Source organism: Pantherophis guttatus, chromosome 1, assembly GCF_059756535.1.
Source record: "Pantherophis guttatus breed Tessera chromosome 1, ASM5975653v1, whole genome shotgun sequence".
In the NCBI taxonomy this organism is placed as follows: domain Eukaryota; kingdom Metazoa; phylum Chordata; class Lepidosauria; order Squamata; family Colubridae; genus Pantherophis; species Pantherophis guttatus.
In genome coordinates, this window is record NC_142063.1 from 172,625,099 (window position 1) to 172,650,997 (window position 25,899).

The following is a 25,899-nucleotide window of genomic DNA, read 5'->3' on the forward strand; positions in this document are numbered from 1 at the left end:
GGCTTGGGCCAGTTATTATGACTTCCAATCTTTGCAGAAATTGTGCCCCATTATATTTCGATTCCTTGGGTATTTTATTATCTCTTTTCCCCATCTCTCTATGAGCACAGTCCAGGAACAATCATTGGAAAGGAATGCAATGACATCTGGATGTGTTGCTGAGATTTTGACTCTCCCAAGGTCAGTTCCCATGTTGCTCTGGGATCTCAGCATGCATGATAAAATTATGAAAATCTTTCTCTCTCCCCACAACCTTTGAGTTAGTCTCGACTCCTGGCCTGAATGAGCCCCTGTAATTTTCTTGGCAACTGCAAGGCTTACCATTGACTTCTTCCTAAAGCTGAGAGAGAGTGACTGCCTTCTCAATTGCCTAGCACTGAATATAGGGCAAGGAATAAACAGCTCTCTATAGCCATGTGTTCTAGGAAGGAAAAAGATAGAGGCTCTCCCACCAAGCTTGCAATCCCCCACATGGCTGAAATATGCCTGTCTTTGATGGCAGTTAACTAGCCCTGCTGTAGCTATCTTGCTGCCATATGTCCTTTACTCATCCTCCGTTTAATTGCCCCTTTGTTTCATTTCTACAGCTTTGGTTGCAGTGCTTTATCTATAATCATTTATGAATCCCTTGCCAGCTGACTGATATCTTAAGGCAGCGACAGTGGCCACCTTAGGAAGTTGCTGGCAGAATTTGTTTATTCTTCCTTTTGGACTACAACTACTGCAGCTTGAATGATAGGGACCCCAGTTCTACTGCTCAAGAGATGGTGAACTGATATTGACAAGGGCTCCAGAACAGAGGTGAGTTTCAGCAGGTTCTGACCAATTCTGGAGAACCGGTAGCGGACATTTTGAGTAGTTCAGAGAACCGGTAGTAAAAATTCTAACTGACCCTGCCCCCATCTATTCTCTGCCTTCCAAGTCCCAGCTGATCAGGAGGAAATGGGGATTTTGCAGTATTCTTTCCCTGAAGTGGGGAGGGAATGGAGATTTTGCAGTATCCTTCCCCTGCCACATCCACCAAGCCACGCCCACAGAACTGGTAGTAAATATTTTTGAAACCCACCACTGCTCCAGAAGGAGGGCAAGGAAATGTAACATTCACCAAGTGGCCTTGCCAATAGTCTCATCTTGGTGACCATCTTGGAAGTCCTTTTCTATTTCAGAATTCCTGCCATTAATTCTCTGGATTCTTTTCTGGGCAGAAAGATGTGTGTTAAGCACTTTTCTCACTTCTGGCCAATACAGCCAGTATGCAAGACAGATGCAGTTGGATAACTAGGCTTGTTTGTGATTCTAGCACACAGGTTGTTTGCTGGCTCAACTTGGCAAGAATGTCCTGATTAAAAAAAAAAAACACCATCTAGAATTATCCCATCCTGCTCAGCTAGGATAATAGAACAGTTAAGAGAAAGGCAGGACATCTATGGAGCTTGCTCAAAGACAGCATCTCTTTCTAACCTAAAAAGCATGCGGTGCTTGAAGATGTTGTTTAATTCTTAAGTCTCAAGTGTGTGTATGATGCACAAGGGACCCGGGTGGTGGGGATGTCCAAGCCACTGCTCCAAGTGTGCAGAACAAGAAAGTGGCTTTCTTGTCTTCAACTTCTCCCCAACCCCCCACCCCATGTTTTAGAAACTCTTTTTGACCCTATGCTGCTGTGTTTAATGAAAGTTAAAGGACCATTTCACCCAGCATTGGTGTCTGCTTCTTTATTGTCATTACAATTGCCTTATTGCTGGAGTCTGTGAGAGACTGCTACCAATCTGTCTCCATATCCTTTAGCATTTCCCCCCTCTTCTCTTTCTTCGTGATAAGTTGTTGAAGCACTGACTCTGAAATTAAAGAAAATGCTCTGAGAACAATGGAGGCAGGAAGTTTCCCATCCTAGATCTCCCCCCTCCCCAAAGAGGCAGCCTGTAATGACAAGAAAAGGCTCAGTCTGGCTCTCTGCTGCCTAGAAATCAGCCTAGTTTTTGCTGCTAAGCATTTTGCAGGCTTCTCATTGCAGAAGCCATGCTGTTTTTTTCTTATGTGGGAAACTGCCCTGTCATCTGCCATTTAATAGATTCTCCTTTCCTTAGTCTTCTTCAATACAGCAGATTGCTGGGGTCCCTGCCTCTCAACTTCTCACAGGAAAAGCTGTGTGCAGCTCAGAAGGTGTGCAAATAAAGAAGGTTGGTTTTAAAAATGGCAACTTGAAATTTTGACTCTTGGGACAAATGTGTCCCTTACCCTTCATTTCTTTTTATTTCTTCTGGAGTTTTTAATATGTAAACTCTGGATCCTGCAATATCAAATAATCAAACTCGGTGCACCAGCAGTAATCCAAATTCTGCACAGGCTCTACAATCTGCATACATTATGCATGTATAAATTAAATTGTGTGCTACTTTGCATTATTTATTCTGCTCCCGTTAGCCATAGCAAATGACAACAAAGGGCATTATTGAAGCCTTATGGGGTTGCCTGGGTTTTTGGGTCCTCGGGAGAAACATAAACACAAAACAAGTCTTTTCAGTAGCCGATCTGAGATTCTGGGATTTCCTGCCATCTCTCTAGTTCTTTCATTAGCAGGCAAATTATTTCTACTCAGGCAGGCCTTTGACTTTAAAAATGACTTGTTGCTGAAGCATGTATTATTCTGGTACATGCAGTTATTTATTTCCTAATTATGTATTTTTATTTGATGGGCTTTGATGTTTTAAATGTAATGGAAACTCAAAAGCATACTTACAAGTGTATTTTTTTTTTTTTTACTCATTGTCAATGTGGATTTGGAGTTATAGTAGTGATTTTATCTGTATTTAATTTTAGCCATTATGAACACTATTTTTATGGAAATGAGACATAAATTAAAGAAATACATCTTTATTCAACATTATTTTAAATGAAAGTAGCTACATTTAACAAATTGTTCTTAACTGTTCTACAGAAGAAAATGTGTCCTTATTAGCAGATAAATCTGCAGAAATCTCAATAACTACCGCAAAATATTGCTCAGCCATGATGGCTATAAAGAAACTTGGGGTGTAAATAAAATTTGACAGATTAATTTTCATGTTATAAGGCAATTAGCCACATATTTCACCTTTTAATAATTTGTCTGTCTGTCTGTTGTGCTCTGTGAAATTTTTGATCTATGATTCTGGATCAAATGTACTCTGGAAACAAAATTCAGTATTCATTGCCAATAACTACACTAGTCCAATGCATCACGAGATGCTCTAATTCTGTCTCTTCATTTTGCTAGGTAACCAAGACTATTTTTATAGAATTCTTTTTTCCATCAGCTGTTGCTCTACATGCTTTCCTTAGGAGAAATGCAAATAATTAGAGGAATGAAAGACTACGTTTTACACACTCCTTTGCTTCCTCGCCTACGGGTTCCACAGACATGCTACTGCAGAATTCTGTGGGATGAAAGCTAGATTTTTTTACATTACATTTCTATACACAAAACTCATGTCTGGGAGCTTTCCAAAATAAACAAAAACTTACAAAGGCGGCAATCTGAAACAAGGATTAATGTCAGTCAGATTTGTTAATTTGGAGGATCTAGCCCAATAACTCTCAATACAAAGTAGTGGTTGTTGCAGCTTATTTATTTGTAGGCATAAATATATCATAGGCCTAAGTATACACTTGTAACCAGTGGTGGGATTCTGGGGGTTCTAGGGGGTTCGGCCGAACCCTTTGTTAAATTGCTGGCTCGCCCCGCCCCTTGCACTACTATTTATTCCCAATAAATGGGGCGAGCGAGCCAGCAATTTAACAAATGGTTCGGTGTTTTTTTGTAATTTATTGGCCCCGCAGCACACCAACTGTTTGTTAAATTGCTGGCTCGCCCGCCCCTCACCCCGCCCCACCTCCCACCCGTGCGGCGCCAGCCTACCGTAACCAGGGGGTAGGCAATTGTGGCTCTTTTACAACGTTTGGACTTCAACTTCCAGAATTCCTGAGACAGCTTGGCTGTGTCAGGAATTCTGGGAGTTGAAGGCCACAGGTTGTAAAAGAGCCACAATTGCCCACCCCTTCCCTAGCCTGAGTTCCGCTGCCTGGGATCCACGTGGGCTGCCACGTGGTTCCCCACCGGCTCCGGACGCAAGAGAGCAGGATGGAGAAAGCAGCTTCCACACCTTCACTCACCCTCACTCTCTGCTCTGTTGGATCGCCGGCCGTTCGCTTACCCCGCCCACTCCCAATCTATTGCTGCCTCCGGAGACAAAAAAACTTCAAATTCTTGCCGCGGGTCTTCAAAGGGCCACCCTATAGCCAGTGGTGCAGCCGAACCCTTTGTTAAATTGCTGGCTTGCCCCGTCCCTCCGCACCACTATTTATTGCCAATAAATAGTGGTGGGCGAGGGGCGGGGGAGCCAGCAATTTAACAAACGGTTCGGTGTTTTTTTTGTAATTTTATTGGCCCATGGAGCTTCAGCATAGGCTAATTGGCCTCCCGGCTCTCAGCTGATTTGTCTCAGCTGTTTTGCTCAGGGCTCTTCTGCTTCCTTGCAAAGAGTCCTGGAGCAAATTTTTTTTCCCTTAGCTCTGCTGAAACATGAAACTGAAACTGCTTTGCTGTTGCTGCAAGGTTGGAAAATTAGGCAGGCAGAATTCTTTTCTTTTTCCTCACCAAAAAAGGTAGGTGCAAACAATGGGAAATTTAGGGAAAAAGAGGAGAGTTCAGGATTTTAAAACACAAAAGAAAAAAAGCTCTATTTAACTAGGGAATTGTAATAATTGAGATACTATTAATTGTATATTTCTGAAAGCAGAAATGGTTAAGTTGTGGTTTGGAGGAATATATGGGGGAAATTATTTGGTTTATTATTATTGGTAAATATAATTAATTGATTTGTAAGAAATTGGATTGCATGAAAATAATTGGAATATTCATGTTCATATTGATTAATATACAAAAAAGGTAGTTATATAACTAATTGATTTATATTAAAATGTTTAATTTATATTAAACAACTAATATTACATAATTAACCAATGTGAGGATGGATATAAAAATAGATGACAATGGGAAGGGGTATAATATAGAATAGAAGGGAAAAATTGAATTTGATTAAGATTAGAGATGAGGATGAAGGGTAATATTGGTTTTTTACAAAAATAGATGAGGAATAAATATGGCAAAAAGGAAATATAGAAATTGTAAATTTAATTGAAATGACTAAACACTGTTTAAATTTGTGAACCGGCCAAATATTCTGTTGAAAGAAAATACATTGTATGTTTGTATGTGTGTTTCTAATTATTGTTATTTATTCATATTTGTTCTCTTTTATTCTTTAAAGTTTAACAATTCATTCTTTATCTTAATATCTTTATATTTGTTTGGGGTTGGCTTTCTTCCCTTTCATCTTTTTTATTGTACAGCAATCTTTCTCCTCAAACCTACCACCTCTCTCTTTTCTTTCCTTCTTACTTTCTCTTCCTCCCCCTCTTCTTCTCCTCCCTACTTCCTCTTCCTTTCTCCTTCTCCTCCTCTCTTCCTCCCTCTCTTACCCTCCCTCCTACTCTAATTTCCCTTCCCTTCCTTCATCCCTCTCTATTGCTGTATCCTTTTATGCATATGGACTACTCAGAGGGCTGGAAAAGTTATTTCTGACTGGTCCTCGCACTTTTGACCAGTCCTCGAATTTACGACTGTCCTCACATTTTACGTTTTTGCCCTATCTTGTCACCATGGTGAAGAGAAGCAGTTGTGAAATGAGTGACATGGTTGTTAAGAATGCTACAATGGGCATAAATGATGACCAGTCATAAGTGCGAAGACCAGTCAAAAGTGCGAGGACCTGTCAGAAATCACTTTTTTCAGCCCTCTGGGTAGTCCTTTTGTGCATATGGACTACTCAGAGGGCTGAAAAAGTTATTTTTGACTGGTCCTCGCACTTTTGACCAGTCCTCGAACTTACGACTGTCCTCACATTTTACGCTTTTGCCCTATCTTGTCACCATGGTGAAGAGAAGCAGTTGTGAAATGAGTGACATGGTTGTTAAGAAAGCTGCACGGGCATAAATGTGAGGATGGTCATAAGTGTGAGGACCGGTCAGAAGTGCGAGGCCCAGTCAGAAATGACTTTTTTCAGCCCTTTGAGTAGTCCCTATGCACATAGCCACGCCCACCCGGTCACATGACGAGCTAGCCACGCCTACACAGTCATGTGACCAGCTAGCCATGCCCACCCAGTCACATGATTGCCAAGCCACACCCCCAACTAAGCCACGCCCACAGAACCTGTTGTTAAAAAAATTGAATCCCACCACTGCTTGTAACTGACCTTTGTCTTCTCTTCGCAGGTATGTAGTTGGAACTGGCTTGGTACCCATGTGGATGGTCTTTTGTACCCAGGGGGAGGAGTCAAGGTAAGGTGGGATTGTGGAAGTGATGGGTTGTGTAGTAGTGTGTTAACCCTTGATAGACCATAGGGAAATAGGAGCATATGTAAGTTAGACATTTTACGTGACAAAACCCCCTCTAAATGTCTAACTGGTGGTGAGTATATGGCTTCTGTATATATGATTTACATGTATACACATAATTTTGACATAAGATATGCGTGTTGTTTGTGTTGTAATGGCTTGGTGAGTATGTCTGCTGTTTGCTCCTCGGTGTTGCAATGTACGGCCTTGATGAAATCGATTTCTGAGAGTTGCCTGACATGTTTGCATTTTATATCTATGTGGCGTGATCTTTGACCAACGGCATCGGCTTTTGATATTTCGATGGCGGCTTGTTGTCCTCGTGGATGACTATGGGATACAACGGTTCTGTCCAAATGTCATTGAGTAAGTCATCGAACCAGGTTAGGTTGTTGGCGGCCTTGGACATGCAGACAAACTCTGCCTCGGTGGTGGAGGTAGCCACTAGTTTTTGTTTACCTGTATACCAGTGTATGGGACTGTTGTTGAGGAAGAAAACATACCCAGAAGTGCTTTTCCTGCTTTTGATGTCTCCTGCCCAATCGGCATCAGCGTAGCATGATAGTTTTGGTTCCATGGATATGTCGGGTTCAAGGCATAAGCAGGCATCAGCACTGTATTTTAAATATTTGAGTATTTTCTTGATGGCATCCCAGTGGTAGATTGTGGGTTGGCTGACATGTCTGGATAATAGGTTGACTGCTAATGCAATATCGGGCCTTGCCCAGTTAGCTATGTATAGCAGTGAGCCTATGGTGGACCTGTATAATTTGTTGTCTGTGAATGGCTCCGCTTCATTGTACATATTCTTTAGGAAGTCCGGTTGCATGGGAATTTCACTGGGTTTGGCTCCTGACATGTTACATTTGTGTAACAGCTCTACGATTTTCTCCTTTTGGGAGAGTCAGAAACCCTTATCTGTTTTGATTATGTGGACCCCTAAGTACTTATCTACTGTCCCCAATGATTTGAGTGAGAAATGTTTTCTTAGTTCAGCAGCAAAATTATCGCATTTGGATTTCTGTTTCCCTATATATAATATGTCGTCTACGTAAACAAGGACATTTTCGATTGAGCCTTTTTCCTTTTTTATGAAGAAACATTTATCTGCTGAGGTGGCTGTGAAACCCATTGATTTGAGGGCCCTGGCTAGGCAGTCATACCATCTTTTGCCGGACTGCCTGAGACCGTATAGGCTTTTGTTTAGGAGCCATGTGCTACCTTTCCCATTGTCAATTCCCAGTGGGGCCTTGACATAAATTTTCTTGTCTAAATCGGCATGCAGGTATGCTGTTTGTACATCGAACTGGTATACCCCTAGTCCTAGGATGGAAGCTATTACTAGGGCGCTCTTGACACTCTCGGCCCTGACTGTGGGGGAGTAGGTGTCTTTGTAGTCGTCTGGGTATTTTTGAGCAAAACCTTGGGCAACTAGTCTTGCTTTGTATAATACCTTATTATCTTCTAGGGGTTTAATCTTGTATACCCACTTAGTCCCAATTGGTTTTTTATCTTCCGGTACTCTGGATGGTGTATATACTTGTAGGTCCTTGCCATGGCTTGTTCCCATTTTTCTTTTTCTTCTTGGGGAAGTTTGAGTATTTCCTCATATGAGTTGGGAGTAATGTTGTTCGTCTGTATGGAGATGATATAATCCTCGAGGCTTTTTGGTGTTTTGTTTCTGTTTGCTCTGACTGGTCTGTCTGGTGGTATGTCTGTCTCATGTAGACATTTGGCTTCTTTATCTGTGAGTTTGTCAAAACTTAGTGTGGGGTGTCCTTCCTTCCATTCTCAATCTTGAGTCCATGGTGTTTGGGTTTGTGGGTTCTGAGTTCTCTTGTTTTGTCTGTGTCCTGCTCCCTTTCTCTCTGCTTGTATTTGGATATGTCTCCCCCAATGAAGATGTCATTGGAGTGCAATTTTGACCAGTTGGAGTGTTCATGAAAGTCTGCTGATCCTGACATCATGAATTTGTTGTTGCTGTCTATGAATCTGAAGCCTTTTGTCCCTGGTTCATATCCCATGAACCTTAGTCTCTTGGAGACCCTGCTCCTTTTCTTCTTAACTGTTTGGATATATGGACATCTGCTGGGACACCAAACACATGCAGATGTGCCAGGTTGGGCTTCCTTTTGTGCATCATTTCATACAGTGTTTTGTCAATTACGCTGGACCATAGTCTGTTTAATGTGTAATTTGAATAATGGAGAGCTTCTTACCAGAAGGCTTAGCCCATCCCTGCATCTTCTAAAACACATCTCATCATGGTTTGGAGGTTGCCATTTTTGCGTTCTACCACACCGTTCTGGAAGGCTGAAAATGGGGAGGAGGTGAAATGTAGTATGCCGCGTTCCTTCAACCATTTTGAAAAGTCCCTGGACATGAACTCCGAACCACGGTCTGTCATTATCTGTCTGACCCTGTTATTGTGTTGAACCTTATAGACTTCTTATAGAACTCTTATAGAATTCTTTGAATCTCTGGAACGCCTCGTTTTTGTGTTTAAGTGTGTTTAAGTGTGTATACAAAACCATAGCGGCTAAAGTCATCCACAATGGTTAAGAAAAACCTCTCCTTGTACCTGATAGATAGTTTCAGTGGCCCTACCAGGTCCATGTGTATTAATTGAAAAGTGGAGTCAGTGGTTCGCCCCGATTTCTTTGGTCTCGGCCTAGTCCTGATTTTTGAGCATTTACAGACAGAGCACTCAAGGTAATTTTCACAACTCTTTACTTTCAAACCTTGGTAGTACAGGGGTTTAAGGCACCCTGTTATTAAGCTGGTTATTAAGACCAGCTGCCTGCAATTACTGCAGGGTTCGAATCTCGCCAAGGCTCAAGGTTGACTCAGCCTTCCATCCTTTCTAAGGTAGGTAAATTGAGGACCCAGTTGTGGGGGCAATAAGCTGACTTTGTATAAATATACAAAAGGATGAAGGCTATTGCTGAGCACATTGTAAGCCGCCCTGAGTCTTCGGAGAAGGGCGGCATATAAATCAAATTAAAAAAAAAAAACAAACCTTCAGTACATTCAAACATTTTTTTTGACAACCGGGAACCCAATGTGGCCTAGTCTCCTATGGAGGAGGTGGGCGCAATTGTCATGGACGGGCTTCCCCATGGAAATTGTGTCACCTCCAGATAACTTACAACTGGTGGTCTCCTGATTGACCCCCTCTGTTTCTCCATTCTCTTTTCCCTCACTGGTCATGTTTACGTTTACACACTATTGATTGCCCTCATTCGGTGTGAAGTATGATAGGCCATCATGTACTGTTACTTCCCCGATGTTTTCTCCATTACTGGACATGTACACCCTACCTTCCCTGAATACCACCTCAATGTTAGTGTCCTGACTTAACTTTATGGTGGCCAGTACGTTGTATGGTATTTCAGGTACGAACAGCATCCCCTCTATTTTTCCTATCCCTGGGATGTATACGCTCCCTTTTCCAATTATTCTGGCGTTGCTCTGGTTGGCTACCTTTATCTTGAAGTTCACCTCAGTAAGAGTGGTGAATAATTTGGCATTGTATGCCGTGTGGTTGGTGGCTCCTGAATCTATGAGCCAGATATTCTGTTTCTCTTCCTGACTGAGAGTTGGTCCCCCGTACCTGAAACCATATACAGAGCCTGTGTTGCTGTCTCGGGAGCTGTGCCTGTGCTCTCTACCTCGTCTGGGGTTGGGAGACCATCGGCATCCTCGTTCCTTTGTGGGTGGATACCAAAGGAGAGTGTCTCCTTTGGTATCTTCGTCTGGATTCAGGCCTTTCCCTGCGCTCATTGTACCCCCTGTCCCTGGTATTTCTGGGGCAGTCCCTTTTGAAATGGTTCCTGGAACCACATGAGAAACATTCAGGGATGCTATTTATTCTGTCCTGAAACTCAACCCTTTTGGGTGGTCTGAGGTCTTTTCTGGACAGGTGGCGGTCCCTTCTTAAACTATCCTCAGCAATCAACCAGTTGGTGAGGCTATCTAATGATATGTGCCCTATGCTCAGGCTGTCTAACTATGTGACAAAATTGTCCCAGCTGGGATCTAGCGAGTTTATGATTATACTCATCATGCTTTCTTCTGTGATGGTCTCACCTCTCTGTAGTAATTTAGCCCTGGTGGCATTGAATTTTAGTAAATGTTCACTCATGGACACCCCTGGCCTGAGTCTGGCAGAGTGAAAATCTCTTGATATTCTTGTGGTGTAGCCCTGCTCCTACTGTAGAATAAGCTATAGAGTTTCTGCATAACCTCATATACAGTCAGGTGATTGCCTATGCTGGGATACATGGTGGGTGAGATACTTGCTAACAACAAACAAAACGCTTTGTGGTGTATACAGTCAGTTTCAAAAGACCATGGCTTCTTGGGTGGTTTAGATATCAGAAAAAGTACATTCTCCCTCATAAATATTATTTGGAGTTGTTGGCTCCACTCCAGGAGATTTTTCCCATCTAATTGAAGTTTGGGGAACCCATTGGGTAAAGTCCCAGAATTGTAAGAACTGCTACTTACAAAAGGCAGCTGTCCATGGTCCTGAATGTGTGGAAACTCACAGTAAGGAATTGGTATACTTGCTGACAGGTTAAAAAAACAGGCAGTCATTTTTTTTTCTTCACTTTCAACAGGGGGAAACTGAGCATGCATGAAGCTCATTCTCTGCTGGGAGCCGTCGGGTGAGGAGCTCACGGCCGCGGCTCCTGAAGCTAGGCCCAGCCCTGCCAGGGGAAGGTCGGACTCACCCCTGGGAACTTGGAGCTGGGCAGTGGAGGTCCGGAACTGGTCCTGGGCTACGGGATTATTGTCAAGCGTCGGCGGGAGGCCCAGGAGACTCGTGTTCGCCGGGTGGGGCCTCCAGAAGATCGGCTGGTTGATGGTTGTGGCGATTGGCTCCGGTCTGTAGACGCTGGTCGTGGGATGGGACGGGAAGCCCGGCGGAGGCTTCGGTGCTGGTGAGTGGTCTGCTTGGCCCCTGGGCCTCGGGTCTTGTGTCGGTAGTGAGATGGTTGGTTGGTTCGCAGCACACCATGGGACCGATGTATTGATGGCGGATGGTTGAGACCTGTTGGTGGTGGGTGTCGTGTTCCTCTGGTGTGTTGCGGTCGGTGTCTTGGCGTCGGTGGGCATTTGGGTATTTCTTCAGACCTCGGGGGTCGTTTCATGGTTCGGAGGAAGCGTTGGCGGCTTATAAGCGGGGCCGAATGCTGCCGTGAGAGTCTTGATGGCCTTTTCTATTTCGAGCTCGGTAGATGAGCTCTTGGTGACTTGATTCCGTTTTTCTTCATTATTTTTAGATGGCCCATTATTTGTTTTGAGTTTGGGGCTAGTTCGCGCCAAGAGGTTTGAATCCAGGCCTCCCATTGGCTGCTGGTCGTTCAAAGATGGTCGCCGCAAAAAGGGCACGAAAATAGACTTGGCTGCTTCTGGTGTGCCAGGTTGAGATGGCTCCTCTCTTACCAGGGTGGTGACTTCTTGGGTTGATTCCGGTCCTTCAATCGCTGCTCCACGGCTTTTGAGTAGGCTCTGGAGATTCGCGACGAGGTCCTCGTTAGTGGCAGGCATTTCCATTATTTTCAGTATGGCTTGCCTGAGGTCATCATTCTCTCGTGATGTGTCTCTGTGGTCATCATTTTCTTCTTCCCACTGTTTCTCACCCTTGAATGGTGTGCTCAGGTCGATGGTCCGCACGTTTCCAGTCGGAGTGGCCTTTGGTATGGCTCCGGTGAGTGTTAGTTGCGCTGCCATCTGTCTGGTAAAAGCTCTGGTATTTATTCTGTTCTTCTTCGTTGAGTATGCAGCTTGCTCAGACATGGCTTCGAGTTATGGGCAACCATCCTCTGCTACCATTTTGTTAATTTGGAGGATCTAGCCCAATAACTCTCAATACAAAGTAGTGGTTGTTGCAGCTTATTTATTTGTAGGCATAAATATATCATAGGCCTAAGTATACACTTGTAACTGACCTTTGTCTTCTCTTCGCAGGTATGTAGTTGGAACTGGCTTGGTACCCATGTGGACGGTATTTTGTACCCAGGGGGAGGAGTCAAGGTAAGGTGGGATTGTGGGAGTGATGGGTTGTGTAGTAGTGTTAACCCTTGCTAGACCATAGGGAAATAGGAGCATATGTAAGTTAGACATTTTACATGACAAGATTTATGTGTAGGATAGCACTGAAAGTATTGTGGAAAGGAAAAGCCATATAATCTTTAAGAAACAATTGTAGATATGAAGACATATTGAACTATTCAGCTTGTATACAGACCTCTTATTTCCAATCAGTGGATATTTTCAGAAAGGAGACCAGTTACTTTCCTGTAATCATAATTCCAACAGCTTTTTTTGTTAAAACAATAAGATTCTAAAGCTTCCAGGATCTGAGAGATGAGGCAGTTAGAAAGCCCCAGTACTCCTGATGGGGAGTGCAAAATGTTGGCCTAGCAATGCCTTGTTTCAAGCTCAAAACCATCCCACCATGTCTGGAATGAACCATTTGGGCTTGAAATAATTGAGGTAGTCTCAACTTGAAATGTTTCAAGTCTGAAACATTTTTCATATACTTCTAATTCCTGCTTTTTTATATCCATTGCTAACTTATAATATACAGAACAATAGAGCGGAAGGCACCTTGGAGGTCTTCTAGTCCAATCCCCTGCTCAAGCAGGAGACCATATACCACTTCAGACAAAGGGTCGTCCAATATCTTCTTAAAAGCCTCCAGTGAGGGAGCACCCACAACTTCTGAAGACAAGCCGTTCCACTGGTTAATTGTTGTCACTGTTGGGGAATTTTTCCTTAGTTCTAGGTTGGCTCCCCCCTTGGTTAATTTCCATCAATTGTTTTTTGTCTTGCCTTTTGGTACTTTGGAAAATAGCACCTAACTAATTCATAATAATAACCAAACTTAATTAATTAATCATACAAACTACAAAAGAAAGTTCCTGGTTTGTCTTTCCATTGTGGGAAGTAATTGTAGACATATTTTTTAAAAACTGGAAATCCAGGTTCCATACCAAAATAAACAATTGGAGGAGAGATAACACTCTCGGCGGTGACGTAGGGTTGAGGCGGCATGGGAAAAGAAGCGCTCTGTTCCCAGTGCCGAATTTCTAAGTTTTTGGTGCCCTTTCGGGCAAAGATCGGTCCTGGAGGGACCGGTAATAAGGAGGGGAATCTTCGGAGGAGGCGAGGAGAGGTGCGATCTCCAGCCACACCAAGAAGGACCCTCAGTTCAAGCTTAGAAGAAGCCAGCCGGCGCGGCTGACTCAGAGGCCCAACGCCCCGAACGAGACCAACGGGAAGCAGAAGAGTGAGTACGGTGTGAAGAACAGAGGTGTGAGCAACCGAAAACCGAAGGGGGAGAAAGTGATTTTTGGAGGGGCAGCGAGTAAGAGAAAGACTCAGAGCGTAAATGGGCGGCAAATGACGAGGAGAGTAAAATGGAAGAGGACGAACTCCAGACCAGCGGAGAAATATCAAAGGACTGAAATGTTAAAATACAAGAATATTGAACATGGAGAGAGGTTGATCTCCAGCCTCATGGCCAGTAAATGCTCAGCTCCATCCAGTCGCCCGACTCTGCCATAAATTAAGGGACTATAGCAGTGGTGAAATGCTCCCGGTTCGGACCAGATCATCCGATCTGGTAGCAATGGCGGAGGGTAGTTCGGAGAACTGGTAACAAAAATCCTTGCCCACCCCTCATGCCCAGCTGAGCTGCGCAATCATCAGAGTTTTTGTTTTTACTTTTAAAAGCATTTTTTCGGCCAAAGAAAAAATGCTTTTAAAAGTAAAAAAAAAAGCCTCTGATAATCACACAGCTCAGCTGGGATCGTTAGAGCCTTTAAAAAGCATTAATGCTATTAAAAGGCTCTGACGATCCCAGCTGAGTTGCCTGATTATCAGAGCCTTTTTAAAGCATTTTTTTACAACCTCTTCGACCGAAGAGGTTGTAAAAAATGCTTTTAAAAGTAAAAAAAAAAGTTGGCCACGCCCACCCAGTCACATTACCCCACACACACCAAGCCACGCCCACTGTTAGTAATAAATTTTACATTTCACCACTGGACTATAGGGTTGTAAAAAAATGTAGATGAACTTCTTTGTTTTTACACACTGTGCAGATATCTGACTTGAAGGAAAGTATGATTCATGGAGTGCAGCTGAATACACATAATACCTGTAAGCAAATACATAAACCAAACAGGTCTAGAACATGTGACAAATGTGGAGGGCAGCTGGAAAAAGTTGTTGCTGAATAATGCTGTTCCCAACAGATGTTATGTGTTTGCCCAGAAAGGCAAGGAAATGGAGAAAACCAGGGGTGATGGGAAGGAGAAGCTGAGTGCACATGGTCCTTGCATTAAAGACTTATTGTCAGTCCTAGAGGCCATCTTTTCTTTTAGATCTTCAGGGCTGCCACACTTAGTTTGTGGGAAACTGGGAGGGGAGTTTGCATGGAGTTAGTAGAAGTATTTAGCCATAACAACATTCTTTTCTCTGAGAGTCAAGGACGTTCAGCCTGCACCTGGAGTGGCGTGACTGGGAGGCATCTCCAATTGGGACAGTGGATTGATTGGACCATGTGATGGACATGTGGATGCAGAGGAAGGAACTTCAACTTTCCTTTGGGTGGGGAAAACCCGGGAGCTTTCAGATTTGGGTTTTCCCAGATGTGCCAATATGACATCTCTAATAAAATGGAACTTTGAGGAACTATTGGCCTGGGAGTCTTCATTGGTTGGGGATGTTACTTGGAACCCTGACACCTATTATAAATAACTGAACTTTTATTTTTTCCATCCAATAGAAGGGGCTCATAACTCTCATGATCCATCCATCAACAAGATCATTTTTGAAAACAGAATAAAACCGGACCCAAGTGGTAAATTGGAAGAAGCCATCAAAAGGAAGATTTAGTCCGAAATGGGTTAGATCTAGGTGGAATCCATGGATAAAATAAAAATCCGGACAAAATCCCCAATTGAGTACTAAAACGGAATAAATATAATCCCAAGGTATGCCCCAAAATACCTTTATTGGCTTCAACACAAGAAGCATTTTACAGGTAGTCTTCAACTTGCAACAGTTCATTTAGTGACTGTTCAAAGTTACAACGGCACTGAAAAATGTGATTTATGACTGTTTTTCACACTTACAACCATTGCACCATCCCCATGGTCATGTGATTAAAAATTGGATGCTTGGCAGCTGGTTTGTATTTATGATGGTTGCATTGTCCTTGGGGTCATGTGATCCCCTTTTGCGACCTTCTGACAAGCAAAGTCAATGGGGAAACCAGATTCACTTAACAACCATGTTACTAACTTAAGAAAGAAAGATCATAAAATGGAGCAAAACTCAATAAATGTTTCACTTAGCAACATAAATTTTGGCTCAATTAAGTTGAGGACTACTTATATAGCCAAAAAAAAAAAAAACCCTGAACATTGAGGTATCAAGATTTGTTAGTACAGGAACATGGAAAACTTAAGATGAAGTCAAAAGAACAATCTACCCTGAGGTAAGCTGGGCAACCAATAAATTTTATAAATAAATAAACTGCAGCAGGATTTATTTTTCAACAATTCTTTTTTACATATGCACAATTAAGAGAGATTCAGTATAGATTAAAAAGTAATCAGAATTGAACAACAAGACAAAATTTGAAAATGAATAATGTACAAGAGATGAACATGAGATTGCTAAAGTGTATAAATGTCTGTTGAGATTTGAAAAAGAAGAACAAATCAAACACTGCACGATGATACCGGCTAAGGTTTTTGGTAATGATATACAAATGGATCAATGGGAAAGAATGTGGCTAAAAAGATCTGGAATTCATATTGCATTATGATTTTAAGAAAGAATTATTAAATAATACACTGTTGGTATATGACATCAGAGAAATTAAGGTGTATGTCAGATGTAAATGCCTTATTCTCCAATGTGTAAATAATGTATATATGGAACATCAGAGGTTAACTTATTCTTTGGACTTTAATGTATTCATAACTTACCACTCCCATTCCTAGCTCCACCCCTTGTATATATAAGGAGCCACCCTCACCATTCTCACTGCTTCTACTTTGAATATTCAGTGAATATAGAATGCCTATCATAATTAAAAAGAAATATATTTAAAGCTCTAACTTCTATTATCTTTATTGAGTCTGATCCTGAAAATATTGCAACAAGCTGGTAGCAGAGGATGGTTAATTGACTCAATAAGTAATTAAAAATGTCCAAGAAAGATAGGCCCAACACCAGGGCCTACAGCAAAGAAATAGAAACTGATCAAGAGATGATCAACGAATCCACCAATGCGATTTCGAGAGAATCCGAAAAATACACCACTGAAGAAGAAGAACTAATGAATGAAAATAATGACCAAGAAGAAATCGAAATAGAAAATAACGAACTCAGGTCAGAGATATTAAAGATACTAAAAAGCCAAAAAAATGATGAAAGTCTCATCGCGGACCTCCAGGAGATGCTGAAGAACAGCGGAGCAGCGAGAGAGAAAAATGTCATTAAAGAAAAACTCAAAGATCAAAAAACCGTAAGTGAGATGACCACTGAGAAAATAGTTGTTAAAAAGAAAAGATGTGATCCCGCGCGAAATTTTGAATGGCAGCCATCTTGGTTTCAACGAACCTCAAAAGAGAATGGAGCAGAGCCAATCAAAACGCTCAGTTCAAAATTTCTGGCGCGAAAAACACTATCAGACGAAGAAAGTGAGAAAGAAGTCTCAAACTCTTCAGATGATCCAAAATCAGAAAGTGAAGACGATTTAACAAAATCTCAAGTAAAATCAGCAATGAAAACGCTTTTTGCTGCTTTTGGGCCAAGACTGAAAATTACCAAGACATCTACGAAGAAGCAAGAAATCAAACCGGCGACTCAAGACCTGCACGCTCCCATCCTGACTTCGAAAGCGACGACGCCCGAGCCCAGAGAGCCATGCCGATTTCGCCCTACACCACAGACAAGATCGAGTGCCAACGCACACAAAAGGAAGAAAAGAACCGTCGCCACCACCAGAACCCCAAAAACCGAGCCAGAGACCGACTCATCTGAGGAGGAGCGGATCGAGAGAGCTGAAAGGGAGAGAACCTTCCACGACGCCACCAAAGAAGAAATGAGCAACGCGCATGTGCGAAACTACGTAGACGACCCAGAAGGACTTGAACTGGCCAGAGAACCGCGCAGACTCATTACAAGCATCCCAATGCCGTTCTGTAATTTCCTGCACTTGAGAGATCACGGACTGCCCCAGGTTGTAAGTAATGGACAGAATAATGTAGGTAACTTACCCAGTGACTTCCCAAAACTTAGAATTGATGGCATTAATTTACAAGAGTGGTATCAACAGCTTCAGGTTATTTTCATGAAAGAAAATTTACTATTCTTTATAACTAGCCCTCCAAGAAGACCTTGGACTTTAAAAATAGATTGTTTACATCATAGAGCATTTTTCATAATAATATCTAGCGTGTCTCCTGCAATGTATCATAGCATCAAACCAAACCTAACTGTATCAGAAATAATTCAATGCATGTTTAATCTATTTCACAGCGATAGCGTAGCTACAACCACAAGAATGTCTAAGGATTTCTTTTCCTCTAGAGTAAAACCAGGGGTTTCTATAAGTGAGCATTTGATAAATCTAAACAAAATAAGGGCTGAGCTACAATTGAGGGGGGAAGTGATTTCAGATCAAACAATGAAAAGTGTTATTATCAATTCACTTGATCCATCATGGGATAGCTTTATGTCACACTTAGATACCATTAATTTGGGATATTTATCCATAGAAAGTCTATCTAACAAATTAATAGCAGAAGACAATTCAAGAAAAAATCGATCCAGTAACCAAACAGACCACAAACCTTTTAGGAAAGTAGTCTTTCAAGATAAACATAATGAGGCCTTTAGATGCTACAATTGTGGATCCAGGGAACATAGTAGAAGAGACTGCCCCAAAGTCTCAAGAGAGAGACATAGGCCAGAATATAGGAGCAAATATAATTACAGACAATCTTCCACAGATAGACACAAATATAGAAGCCCACCAAATTACAAAGAAGGTAGAGGGGGTAGAGAAAATTCAAAAGAGAGGAAATCTGGGTCACTAAATGGGCTAAATAAACAAGACAGCACCAGAACACAGCAGGATGAGAATAACAATTGGCTTATTGACTCTGGTGCAACAAATCACACCACCAACAACAAAAGTATATTATCTTCATTTATAGAAGATAAGTTTGTGATAAAGGTAGCTAATCAAGAAAAGGTTCAAGTACTAGGCAAAGGAAATGTGACCTTGCCTGGTCTAGGGAAAATAGAGGGGGTATTACTAATCCCAGAAATACCTCACAACATACTAAGTGCCATAAAATTAAGCAGAGAATCTGATATCAATATAGTTTTCTCAAAGGGGAAAGCAACTATAGAAAAGAACAAAACAAATGTAGGTACTGTAATGATAAAAGGAGGTCTACCCTACCTGATAACTAAAGAAAGATGTTTACATAACATTGATTCAAATATGGAAGATTGTATTGAAGCAGATGATGAAAATGTCAGTAACAGTGACAATGATGAGTGTAGAATAACTCATGATCACAAAAATACATACAAGGAAAAGAAACCAAAAATAGGTAAACCAATTCATGATGAGTGTGCTCACATCTTACACAGGAAGTTAGGACATGCAAGCTTTCCTGTAGTACAAAAAATGACTGAACACGCAGAAGGTGTCAAAATAAAAAATTGTGAAAATTATTTGGAATGCTCAGTATGTAAATCCACCAAACTAAAAACCAGTCCCAGACCAAAAAAATCTAACAGATCAACTAACAATATTTTTGATTTGGTACATATGGACTTAGTTGGTCCACTAAGTCCCTCAATTACCTATAGAAAACGTTACTTCCTAACAATAGTGGATGACTACAGCCGCTATGGTTTTGTTTACACATTAAAGCACAAGGATGAAACATTTCAGAAATTTAAGGAATTCTACAAACGTATAGAAACACAACATAATATCAGAATAAAGCAAATTATGACAGATAGGGGATGTGAGTTCATGTCTAAAGAATTCTCCCAATGGTTAAAGGATAGAGGAATGTTACACTTCACGTCCAATCCTTTTTCTGCATTTCAAAATGGAGTTGCAGAGAGGAAAAATTCCACACTACAAACCATGATTAGATGCACATTAGAGGATGCTGGTTTAGGCAAACAATTTTGGTCAGAGGCATTACATTATTCAAATTACACTCAAAATAGAACCTGGTCCAGTATTGTGAATAAGACACCATATGAGGTGATGTACAATAGAAAACCCAAATTATCACACATGCACATATTTGGAGTCACTGCAGACGTACACATACCTAAGCAATTGAGGAGAAAGGGAGAAAACGTATCCAGGAGATTAAGATTCATGGGATACGAAACTGGAACCAAAGGGTACAGGTTTATTGATAGTAATAACAAATTTATAGTATCCAGAACAGCTGTGTTCCATGAACAGGCCAATTGGTCAAAATTGCACCTTAATGAAATATTTCCTAACAAATGTAAAGATACGATATCTTACGAGGAAGGAACAACAGAAAATCAAAATATTAACAAAAACAAGAACAAAACCAAAACCTGGACTAATAGTCAGCATAAAATAAAGACAGACACATTAACAAAAAAGGAAGCTAGATATTTGCATGATAATTATAGCAAGCCTGAAAGAACTATAAGAAACAATAGAAACCAAATACCAAATAAATACAAAGATTACATAATGCATATGAATGAAGAACAAATAACACCTAATACATATGAAGAAGTATTGAAACTTCCACATGAGGAAAGAGAAAAATGGGAACTAGCTATGGAAAAAGAGATGGAAAGTTTACAAGGATTAAATGTATTCACACCTGCGATCGCACCTAAGGATAAAACAATTATAGGTACCAGGTGGATTTATAAAATTAAGAACTTAGAAGGAGGCAATACCTTATACAAGGCTAGACTAGTTGCACAAGGCTATGCACAAAAGTATCCAGAAGACTATACTGACACATATTCACCCACAGTGAGAACAGAGAGTGTCAAAACAGCCCTTGTAGTAGCATCTGCACTCAACCTGGACGTATTCCAATACGACATACAGACCGCATACTTACATGCAAAATTAGATAAGGAAATATATGTAAGAGCACCACACAGTCAATACACTAATAAGAACGAAATTTGGTTATTAAATAAGAGTCTGTACGGATTAAAGCAATCCGGCAAAAGATGGTACGATTGCTTGGTAAAAGTACTTAAGACCATGGATTTCAACGCCACTACTGCTGATAACTGTTTCTTTGTAAAAAAGAGTAATGATCATATTGAATTTGTATTAATTTACGTGGACGATATTTTGTACATTGGAAAGCATAAAGAGAGCAGGGAAATCTTTGTAAATAAGTTAAATGAACACTTCTCACTGAAATCTCTGGGTAAAGTGAATAAATACCTTGGTGTGCAAATTAACAAAACAAAAAGGGGATTCAAACTTACACAGAAAGATAAAATCATCGAACTCCTAAACAAATGTAACTTAAATAATGCCAAAACCTGTGACACCCCTATGCAAACTGATTTTCTTAGAAACATTGATGAATCTTCCCCTGAGTTTAAAGACAACACATTTTACAGATCAATTATAGGTTCACTCCTTTATATATCTAATTGGACTAGGCCAGATATTGCATTACCTCTCAATCTATTGTCAAGATATGTTAGTAAACCAACCTTGTATCATTGGGAAGCTGTCAAAAGAATTCTAAGATATCTGAAGGGTACATTAGATTTTTGTTTAATGTTAGAACCCAATAATGACAGGGAACCAAAAATTACTTGTTATGCTGATGCAGATTGGGCTGGTGATACATCATGCAGAAAGAGTACTTCTGGTTATGTTTTTCTATTGAATGATTGTCCAGTTTACTGGTATACTGGTAAACAAGAACTAGTAGCCACTTCTACTACAGAAGCGGAATATGTTTGTTTGTCCAAGGCTGCAAATAACCTTGTATGGTTCAATGATCTGATCACTGATGTTTGGAAGAAACCCACTTTACCATTTATTATGCATGAAGACAATAAAGCGGCCATTGAAATATCCAGATCCGATGCAATTGGACAAAGGTCCAGGCATATTGATATAAAGTTTAAACATGTGAGACAACTGTCTCAAGACGGATTCATTAAAGCAATACATTGCGATACTTCTGAACAATTGGCTGACATATTAACAAAACCCTTACCTTCTAAACAACACAAATATTTAACTTCTAAATTATATGTATTATATTGTCCTGAATCAGAATGTAATTGGTGTTGCGTAACGAACCGGCATTTAGAGGGGGATTTGTCAGATGTAAATGCCTTATTCTCCAATGTGTAAATAATGTATATATGGAACATCAGAGGTTAACTTATTCTTTGGACTTTAATGTATTCATAACTTACCACTCCCATTCCTAGCTCCACCCCTTGTATATATAAGGAGCCACCCTCACCATTCTCACTGCTTCTACTTTGAATATTCAGTGAATATAGAATGCCTATCATAATTAAAAAGAAATATATTTAAAGCTCTAACTTCTATTATCTTTATTGAGTCTGATCCTGAAAATATTGCAACAGTGTATAAAGATATTTCTAATCAATGTTGGAAATGTGTAAAACCTGAAGGAACATTTTACCATAAATAGCAGTCTTGTGAAAAAGCCCCCCCCCCAAAATGGATACAAATAACATGATGATGCAAATAATTTTAAAAATATTCAGATGAAACTAGAATCATTTTTGTTGAAACTTATGGATAGCCAATTAGAAAAGACGTATGAAAGATTGGTTTTATATATGGTAACTGCAATTAAATTATTATATGCACAAAGATGGAAAAACACTGAAATATCTACAATCCATCCTTTCGAGGTAGGTAAAATGAGGACCTGGTTTGTGGGGGCAATAAGCTGACTTTGTGTAAAAAAGAACACCGCTTTGGGGGGGGCGAAAGCCCTACTAAGCACTATTGCTTAACGCATTGTAAGCCGCCCTGAGTCTCCGGAGAAGGGCGGCATATAAATCGAACCAATCAATCAATCAGTCAATCAATCAATAAATGGAGATTGGATTGTGAAGATGGTGGAATTCTCAGAAATGGCAAAATTGACTTCTTTGATTAGAGATAAAGCAATAAATATTTTTGTAAAACACTGGATATTTGTTATGTACTTTTTACTGTAAATGGGGAAAAAAGAATTGGTGATTTCTGGATTTTCTCATTAAAAGGAGTTGAATATGGAAATAATGTAACATAATCTTAGAGAGGAGAGATAATATGGGGTTGGGGTTTTTTTGTATCTGATTACAGTCTGATTTACTCAATAATTGATAAACTGCAACCAAATATATTAACTCCTCTCATAGAAAAGTACTAAGCATTTTTTTTTTTTTGTATTTTACTATGATGGATGACATACATGAATTGATGATGTCCATGAGTGAATCTCTTTTTGATCTAGGATTGTTTGATACAGGTGCACAAACAAATCCTAGGTGCATAAAGACTGTTGTTTGTACACATTAGTGTTGTGCAAAATGTTATTAAAGTCTAAATATCACAAAAATCCATGCCACCCAAATCTCAGGTCAGATCCTTTTAATTCCAAACCTTCTATTTTTCAGCAACACCCAATCATTCATCCAAGCCAAACAGCAAATTCCACAGTACAATTTCAAGTCTAGTAATCCCAATCCTCCCTTTTCATTTGCATCTTGTATAGTAACACCTTACATTTACCTCATGTTTATTTCCCCACCACATACATTTGTATATATCCTTCTGCCATTATTTAAATGGTGCATCAGTTGTCAAAACAGGTATTGTCTGCAACCAATACACCATTCTAGGCAAGACATTTTTTATTACAGAAATTCTCTCCAGGAATGATAGTTGTAATTTCTTCCATTTTAGCATATCGTTATAACTTCATTCCATGTCTTAATATAGTTGTTTTGAAATAATATTGTTATTCCATATATTCAGATAATTTACCTTCTTAATCTTAAAACCTGTTCTCTTTATCAATACTGTTTGATCTGCTGTTTTCATATTTTTGCTAATATCTTCATCTTCTATTCATTAATCTTGAAATGCTAATGCACCAATTCTTTTGCCAATTAATATTTCAATTTTCTTCAAAAGATTTTCCAGAACTAGCATCAAGTCATTTGGCAAAAGCCCTTAACTTAAAAGTTTTTCTTTTAAATCTTTACTCTCTCATCTTGTCTTATATCTATACTCAGTATTTCAAGAACCTAAATAAACAAGACAATATATAATATAGCATATCACATAGCACATTAAAGTAGATATGCTATATTGAGAATATGGAATACATACAAACACAGATTGTACCCAAAAACACATTTCTGGAGCTCAGCATAAGAAACATTTTATAGACAAAAATATGATCAACAAATACAAATAGCTAATTTACCACAAAATACTAGAATTTTGTCAAGGATAATATAATATAAAATAAAATAAAAAGAACTAGTGCCTAGTGATATAGTTGTCAATTATTCTCTTATTTACAATATTAGAAAGATCTAAAATAGCCCCCAAAATATGACTTTGATCTTTGCAAGATTGAATTTGAAATAAAACTCAATCTTGTACAAATTGAGTTCATGTAATGATAAACATGTAATTGTTAAAATGTATAAACTTTTATGGAAATTTGAAACAGAAGAATAAGAGAAAGAACATATGATAAAGTGGGCTAAAAATTTTGGTTATACAGTTGGAATAGTGAGAAAACTAAATGGCTGAAAGGATTGCCATTTACATTACAATATGCCTTAATCTTTAAAAAGATATTTTTATAAAAGTATGTACCACTGATATATGTTACCAGTAAAATTGTCTAGAATCTAGGAATTTCAATTTTTATTGGAAAAGTAAACAAGAAGGGATATTTTATTGTGTTTGATGGATATGTAAAAAACTAGAAAATTCTGGATTCAAATACATTCACTGATTTTAAAAATTAATATGGCAAAACATGGTTGATTTCAGAATAGGGAATAGTTTATTTTATCTATATATCTAAAGTAGGCTACAATATATAATCCCTTTGCTGTGTATGGCTTCACTATAATTAGTGAAGTGAAAACATTATTGATTTCATAATGAAGACCAAAATTTTCCACTTGATGCTGAATTTTTCCTGTAACCATCCTGATGATTCATTGTATGCCATCACATGGTGTTGTGATAGCAGCTCTTATATGTTACAGATTGCAGATGCCTTTTATTGGCTTAATGTGAATATTATTGCCACAGTTTATTACCAAGACCTATCTTATAGTAATTGAAATACAATATGGTACCATTAATCACTCTGAATACAAAATGTTAACTTTAGAGCATTCACAGAGTGCATTATTAAATGCTGCTTGAAACATAAAACAATTTGATTTGCAACAGAACAGTTTAGAAAACTGCATGGTGATTTACAATGAAATCCTATAGGCAAATGCAATGGATATGACACTTTGTATTTAAATTGCCATAAAATTTTACAAATCACCTAAATTTTATATTTTTCACTGTAGCTGAATGCTAATATCTTTCAGGAAAAAAAATGAATTAGTAAATAGTAAAAATATTAAAGTGTATATAAATGTAGAACACCTGATATGATTGGCTCATTGCCTTAAAAACAGTAGTCCTCCTTTAGCAACCAACTACAACTCAGTCATTAAGCAAAGTGGTTGCTAAGCGAAACTGCAACTGTGCTTATTATCCTTTGTTTTACAGATTTGCAAAGGTTATAAATGTAGTCATAAAGTTCCTTTTTCATCACTATCGTAATTGCAAATGGTTGTTAAATGAAGCAGTTGCTAAACAAAGAATACCTTTAAACCCTGCAATAATCAAACAATAATATCTCACTACATATTTCAGTAGGCTTCCTTTCAGTATGACAAGATCTACTCCTTTAGAGCCAATCAGTGTTCTTTATGCTGCTAATCAATAGGAATGCATTTAAAATATTATTCAAACAAGACCTTACCCAAGGCAGTTTCACCTCTCTACAGAAAAAGAACAAAAATGACTATTTTTTGGCTATTTCCATATTTTAACTAGATTATTGGTACAATTGATACAATAATGTTTAATTGTTTGTAAAGCAAATAAACAATGAGTATTTCCACTAGAACAGGGCTGTCAAACTCCCAGTCCATGGGACGGATGCGTCACATGCTGGCCATGCCCACCCCCGTTTTAGCGAAGGGGGTGGGGGAAATACTGATACATCACATGACGATGACATGACGACGTGAGTTTGACATCCCTGCACTAGAAGGAAGCTATTGCTGATTGAACCATGGTTTGTT

General features: G+C 39.6%; 1 long non-coding RNA gene across 2 annotated transcripts; it reads left to right on the forward strand.

Annotated features, from left to right (window-relative positions):
• Window positions 1-128: 128 nt before the first annotated feature.
• LOC117673962 (uncharacterized) lies at window positions 129-15,141 on the forward strand. Of its 2 annotated transcripts, XR_015731195.1 has the most exons (6): window positions 129-180; window positions 588-801; window positions 6,313-6,378; window positions 11,058-11,381; window positions 12,412-12,477; window positions 14,933-15,141. It is a non-coding gene; the product is annotated as an uncharacterized LOC117673962 (long non-coding RNA). The 2 variants fall into 2 exon arrangements; XR_004593626.3 differs by lacking the exons at window positions 129-180; window positions 588-801 and adding an exon at window positions 2,067-2,177.
• Window positions 15,142-25,899: the final 10,758 nt, after the last annotated feature.